This window comes from Saimiri boliviensis, chromosome 1 (assembly GCF_048565385.1).
Source record: "Saimiri boliviensis isolate mSaiBol1 chromosome 1, mSaiBol1.pri, whole genome shotgun sequence".
Lineage (NCBI taxonomy): Eukaryota > Metazoa > Chordata > Mammalia > Primates > Cebidae > Saimiri > Saimiri boliviensis.
The window spans coordinates 233,459,003-233,466,755 of record NC_133449.1 but is presented as its reverse complement, the minus strand read 5'-3'; positions in this window follow the sequence as shown (position 1 = coordinate 233,466,755).

Here is a 7,753-nt window from a genome sequence, read left to right as displayed (position 1 = left end):
GAAAAAAGTGTCTAGTTCAGCGTGCAACTCCAATACTCACACAAATTGTTTGCCTCAAGTCAATCAGTACTTTGGCATGCAACAAAAGGGCTTTACAAAAACTTTCCATTTTGTAACAGAATATTAAAAAACAGTACACTCAAAGGTTTACAACTAACAATTTTTAGTGCTTTATCAAGGGCATTCCTAAGTGAAACTCTTTTTTCTTAAAAATTTTTATTTTCTATAACCTTGTATTAGAAGACACATTCTTTTCCTTTTAAATCATGAGTGGCATGGCAGTGAAGAATATGACTATCTGGCCAGTGCATTGTTTCATGCCTGTAATCCCAGCACTTTGGGAAGCGAGGTGGGCAGATCACCTTAGGTCGCGAGTTTGAAACCAGCCTGGCCAACATGGCGAACCCCCATCTTTACTAAAAATACAAAAATTAGCTGGGCATGGTGGCACATGCCTGTAGTCCAAGCTACTTAGGGGACTAAAGCGGGAGAATCGCTTGAACCTGGGAGGTGGTTATGGTAAGTGGACATTGCACCATTATATGTCGGCCTGGGCAAAAGAGTGAGACTCCATCTCAAAAAAAGAAAAAAAAAAAAAAAAGAATATGACTATTAGAATAGTTTGGCACCACTGCCTTGGGTGTGAGGATTCCAACAGTTTTACCCACCAGTGCTTTTGTACCTTCAGTGCAAATGTCAACACAGACAGTGATATAGTTTGGATATTTGTCCTCACCCAACTCTCATGCTGAAATGCAATCTCCAGTGCTGGAGGTGGGGCCTGGTGGGAGGCATTTAGGTCATTAGAGTGGATCCCGCATGGTTTGGTGCTGTCCTTGCAATAATGAGTGACTTCTTGTGAGATCTGGTTGTTGTAAAGTATGGCACCTTCCCCTCCTTCTCTCTCTTGCTCCTGCTTTGGCCATGTGATGTGCCTGCTCCTGCTTCAGCTTTTGCCATGAGTAAAAGTTTCCTGAGGCCTCCCCAGAAGCAGATGCTGGTGCCATGCTTCGTGCACAGCTGACAGAACCTACAGAACTGTGAGCCAATTTAACCCCTTTTCTTATCAATTACCCAGTCTTGGGTATTTCTTTATAGTAATGCAGGAACTTCCTAATTCAGAGCAAGACATAGCTATCTGAATATTATTATGAAAATAGTGTTACTGGCAATTTCCTTGAAAGAATTTGGGGAGAAACCCACAGGAGTGGGTGGACCATACTTTGCAAATCACTGGTAAAAAATGTGCTATTATTCTATCATTGAAAAAAAGACTTATCCAGTACCTATGATTGCCAGGCACTTTTGAGAACATGGAATATGCCAGTGAACAAAACAGGGAACTCTGCTTTCATGGGGGCTATTTTCTAGCAGGGTAGCAATAGACAATAAGACAGCAAATATACTATGTTGGCAAATTAGGAAATACATTAGGAGATGATGGTGCTATGGACAAAATAAAAATAGCAGAGCAAGGTAAGAGTGACTGGGAGTGCTGGCGGATGACAGGTAGCAGGTTGAAAGTTTCGAGTGGTCGGCGTAGACCTCATTGCAAAGGTGATAATTATGAATAAAGTCTTAAGGTGAAGGAGTTAGTCATGTGGCTTTCTGGTGGAGGAGCATTTCAGTTAAGGGAACAGCCAGTACAAAAGATATAAAGTAGGGGTATGACTGGTATGGTTAAAAACATGAGGACACTAGTAGGGAGGGAGTGGAGAGATTGAATGTAAAGTACTAGAATATACGGTCAGAGAAGTAAGGGAGGGAGCACATCATGTAGATAAATGGGAGACACCGGAGGGCAGAAAAGTGATCCAGTTTCTCTTATGCCTTAAAAATGGTCAAGTTTGGCCAGGCATGTGGCTCATGCCGGTAATCCCAGCACTTTGGGAGGCTAAGGCAGGAATATGGCTTGAGCCCAGGAGTTTGAGGCTGCAGTGAGCAATGGTAGCACCACTGCACTCCAACCTGGGTAACAGAGTGAGATGTTGTCTCTGAAAATAAGGAAGGAAGGAATGAAGGAAGGAAAGAAGGAAGGAAGGAGGGGAGGAAGGAACAAAAGAAGGAAGGAAGGAAGGAGGAAAGGAGGTAAAGAGGATGGGAGGAAGGAAGGAAAGAAGAAGGGAGGGAAGGAAAGAAGAAGGGAGGGAAGGAGGAAGGAAGGAAGAAGGGAGGGTGGATGGGAGGGAGGGAGGGAAGGAAAGAAGGAAAGAAGGAGGGAAGGAAGGGAAGAAAGGAAGGGAGGAGGAAGGGAGGGAAGGGAAGGAAGGAAGGAGAAATGGGAAGGGAAGGAAAGGGAAGGGAAGGAAAAGGAAGGCAGGGAAGGGAAGGAAGGAGGAAGGAAAGAAAAAAGGTCAATTTTGTAGCTGTGTTGAGGATAGAGGACAAGGATAGAAAATGAATGTATGATAATAATGGGCCAGGCCAGAGTGGTAGGTATGGAACTGGTGAGAAGGTAGACTTAGTAGAAATTCCTAATGGTTTTGATGTGGGGTGTAGGAATAAGAGAGAATTCAAAGATAACTTCAAAGCTATTGACCTGAGTAACTGAGAATATAGTGAATCTCTTATTCAAAACCAATTCAAAATTGGCCATAAATCAAAGTGTAAAATTATAAAACTTTAAAAAGAAAATACTGAAGAAAATCTTTATGACTTATAGATAAGCAAAGAATTCTTAAACATGGGCCAGACATGGTGGCTCATGCTTGTAATATCAGCACTTTGGGAGGCCAAGGCAGGCGGATCATGAGGTCAGGAGTTCAAGACCAGCCTGATCAATATGGTGAAACCCTGTCTCTACTGAAAACATAAAAATTTTCCAGGTGTGGTGGTGCATGCCTGTAGTCCTAGGTACTTGGGAGGCTGAGGCAGGAGAATTGCTTGAACCTGGGAGGTGGAGGTTGCAGTGAGCCAAGATTACCACTGCACTTCAGCCTGGGTGACAGAGTGAGACTCTGTCTCAAAGCAACCAAACAAACAAAACCCCCCAAAACCCAAACAAACAAACAACAAACAACAAACAAAACAAATAATTCTTAAACATGACAACAAAAACATGATCCATAAAAGAAAACAATGTACTAGACTTGTCAAAATTAAAAATTTTTGCTCTGTTTAAATATTCTGTTAAGAAAATAAAGTCCTTCTTTGTCTCTTGATCTTTGTTGGTTTGAAGTCCACTTTATTAGAGACTAGGATTGCAACCCCTGTTTTTTTTTTTTTTGTTCTTCATTTGCTTGGTAAATCTTCTTCCATCCCTTATTTTGAGTCTGTGTGTGCCTTTGTATGTGAGATGGGTTTCCTGAATACAGCACACCGATGGATTTTGACTTTTTATCCAGTTTGCCAGTCTGTGTCTTTTGATTGGGGCATTTAGGCCATTTACATTCAATATTAATATTGTTATGTGTGAATTTGATCCTGCCATTTTGTTACTGGCTGGTTGTCTTTCCCATTAGTTGACTCATTTTCTTCATTGCATTTTTGGTCTTTGCCAACTGGTTTGCTTTTGCAGTGACTGGTACTTGTTCCTTTCTGTGCTTAGTGTTTCTTTCAGGAGCTCTTGTAGGGCAGGTCTGGTGGTGATAAAATCTCTCAGTAATTGCTTCTTTGTAAAGAATTTTATTTCTCCTTCACTTATGAAGCTTAGTTTGGCTGAATATGAGATTCTGGGTTGAAAGTTCTTTTCTTTAAGGATGTTGAATATTGGCCCCCTCTCTCTTCTGGCTTGTAGGGTTTCTGCCAAGAGATCCACTGTGGGTCTGATTGGCTTCCCTCTGTGGGTGACCTGACCTTTCTCTCTGGCTGCCCTTTGCATTTTTTCCTTCATTTCAACGCTGGTGCATCTGATGATTATGTGCCCTGGGATTGCTCTTCTTGAGGAATATCTTTGTGGAATTCTCTGTATTTCTTGAATTTGAATGTTGGACTGCCTTGCTAGGCTTGGGAAGTTCTCCTGGATAATATCCTGGAGCGTGTTTTCCAGCTTGGATGGTAAAAGGATCAATCCAACAAGAAGAGCTAACTATCCTAAATATATACGCCCCAACACAGGAGCACCCAGATACATAAAGCAAGTTCTTAATGACCTAAAATGACAGTTAGACTCCCACGCAATAATAATGGGAGACTTCAACACTTCACTGTCAGTATTAAGACAGATGAATGAGACAGAAAATGAACTAGGATATCCAGGACTTGAATGCAGAGCTGGACCAAGTGGATCTAATAGACATATACAGAAAGCTCCAACCAAATCCACAGAATATGCCTTTTTCTCAGCACCACATTGCACTTACTCTAAAATTGACCACATCATTGGAAGCAAATTACTCCTCAGCAAATGCAAAAGAATGGAAATCATAACAAATGGTCTATCAGACCACAGTGCAATCAGAATAGAACTCAGGATTAAGAAACACTCTCAAACCCACCCAACCACTTGGAAACTGAACAACTTGCTTCTGAGTGTCGACTGGATAAACAAAGAAATGAAGGCAGAAATAAAGATGTTCTTTGAAACCAATCAGAATGAAGACACAACTTACCAGAATCTCTGGGACACCTTTAAAGCCGTGTTGAGAGGGAAATTTATAGCAATAAATGCCCACATGAGAAACAAGGAAAGATCTAAAGTTGACACCCTGTCCTCAAAATTGAAAGAGCTAGAGGAGGAAGATCAAAATTCAAAAGCTAGCAGAAGATAAGAAATAACTAAGATCAGAGCAGAACTGAAGGAGTTAGACACACAAAAAACCCTTCAAAAATCAATAAATCCAGGAGCTGCTTTATTGAAAAGATCAATAAAATAGACCACTAGCCAGATTAATAAAAAAGAAAAGGGAGAAGAATCAAATAGATGCAATAAAAAGTGATAAAGGGAATATCACCACTGATCCCACAGAAATACAAACTACTATCAAAGATTACTACAAACAGCTCTATGCACATAAATCAGTAAACCAGGAAGCAATGGGTAAATTCCTAGACACCTGTACTCTACCAAGACTAAACCAGGAGAAAGTTGAAACCCTGAATAGACCAATAATAAGGGCTGAAAGAAGCAGCAATAAATAGCGTACCAACCAAAAAAAGTACAAGTCCAGACAGTTCACAGCCAAGTTCTACCAGACATACAAAGAGGAGCTGGTTCCATTCCTTCTGAAATTGTATCAAACCATACAAAAGGAGGAATTCCTCCCAAACTCATTTTATGAGTCCAACATCATCCTGATACCAAAAACCAGCAGAGACTCAATGAAAAAAGAAAACTTCAGGCCAATATCCATCATGAACATAGATGAAAAATCTTCAATAAAATTACTGGTAAACAGATTGCAACAGTACATCAAGAAGCTTATCCATCACGATCAAATAGGCTTCATCCCAGGGATGCAAGGCTGGTTCAACATGCACAAATCCATAAATGTAATCCAACACATAAATGGAACCTAAGACAAAAACCACATGATTATCTCAATAGATGCAGAGAAGGTCTTCAACAAAATTCTACAGCCCTTCATGCTAAAAACTCCCAATAAGCTAGGTATTGACAGAATGTATCACAAAATTATAAAAGCTATATATTACATACCTACAGCCAATATCATACTGAAATGGCAAAAGCTGGAAGAATTCCCTTTGAAATCAGGCACTAGACAGGGATGCCCTCTCTCACCACTCCTATTCAATATAGTATTAGAAGTTCTAGTCAGAGCAATCAGGCAAGAAAAAGAAATAAAGGGTATTCAGTTAGGAAAGGAGGAAGTCAAACTGTCTCTATTTGCAGATGACATGATTGTATATCTGGAAGACCCCATCGTCTCAGCCCAAAATCTTCTCAAACTAATAAGCAAATTCAGCAAAGTCTCAGGATACAAAATCAATGTGCAGAAATCACAAGCATTCTGATATACCAGTAACAGACAAACAGAGAGCCAAATCATGAGCAAACTCCCATTCACAATTGCTACAAAGAGAATAAAACACCTAGGATTACAATAACGAAGGATATAAAGAACCTCTTCAAGGAGAACTACAAAACTGCTCAACGAAATAAGAGAGGACACAAACAGATGGAAAAATTTTCCATGCTCATGGTTAGGAGGAATTAATATCATGAAAATGTCCACACTGCCCAAAGTAATCTATAGATTCAATGCTATTCCCATCAAGTTACCAATGACCTTATTCACAGAACTGGAAAAAGCCACTTTAAATTTCATGTGGAATCACCAGAGAGCCCGCATAGCCAAGACATTTCTAAGCAAAAACAACAGAGCTGGAGGCATCACACTGCCAGACTTCAAACTATACTACAAGGCTACAGTAATCAAAACAGCATGGTACTGGTACCAAAGCAGAGACGTAGAACAGAACAGAGGCCCTGGAAGCACCACCACACATCTACAACCATCTGATCTTTGACAAACCTGACAAAAACAAGCAATAGGGAAAGGACTCCATGTTAATAAATGGTGTTGGGAAAACTGGCTAGCAATGTGCAGAAAGCAGAAACTGGACCCTTACCTGTCACCTTACATTAAAATTAACTCCAGATGGATTAAAGATTTAAACATAAAACCTAACACCATAAAAATACTAGAAGAAAACATAGGCAAAACCATCCTGGACATAGGTGTAGGCAAGGACTTCATGACTAAAACACCAAAAGCAATGGCAATAAAAGCCAAGATAGACAAATGGGATCTAATTAAAATTCAGAGCTTCTGTACAGCAAAAGAAACCATCATTAGAGCAATCAGCAACTAACAAAATGGGAAAAAATTTTTGCAATCTACCCATCTGACAAAGGAATAATATGCAGAATCTACAAAGAACTAAAACAGATATACAAGAAAAAAACAACCCCATTCAAAAGTGGACACAGAATATGAACAGACACTTTTCAAAAGAAGACATATATGAGGCCAACAAACATATGAAAAAATGCTCATCCTCACTGGTCATTAGAGAAATGCAAATCAAAACCACATTGAGATACCATCTCATGCCAGTTATAGTGGTGATCATTAAAATATCTGGAGACAACAGATGCTAGAGAGGATGTGGAGAAATAGGAACGCTCTTACACAGTTGGTGGGAGTGTAAATTAGTTCAACCATTGTGGAAGACAGTGTGGTGATTTCTCAAGGATCTAGAAATAGAAATCCATTTGACCCAGCAATCTCATTACTGGGTATATACCCAAAGAACTATAAATCGTTCTACTATAGAGACACACGCACAGGTATGTTCATTGCAGCCCTGTGCACAATAGCAAAGACCTGGAACCAACCCAAATGCCCATCAATGATAGACTGGACAAAGAAAATGTGGTACATAAACACCATGGAATACTATGTAGGAATAAAAAACGATGAGTTCGTGTCCTTTGTAGGAACTTGGACGAATCTGGAAACCATCATTCTCAGTAAACTGACACAAGAACAGAAAGCCAAACACTGCATGTTCTCACTCATAGGTGGGTGTTGAACAATGAGAACACGTGGACTCAGGGAGAGGAGCATCACACACAGGGAACAGTTGGTGGGGGTAGAGGAGAGACAATGTGGGGTGGGGAGGGAGGGAAGGGTGGGGAGGGATAACATGGGGAGAAATGCCAGATATAGAATGCACCTAAAGTAAAATTAAAAAAAAAAAAAAAGAACAGCCTGGAAAACATTAAAAATTAAAAAAAGAAAGTCATAGCCTTGGAAAAATTACATGCAAATCACATAACCCATAAAGG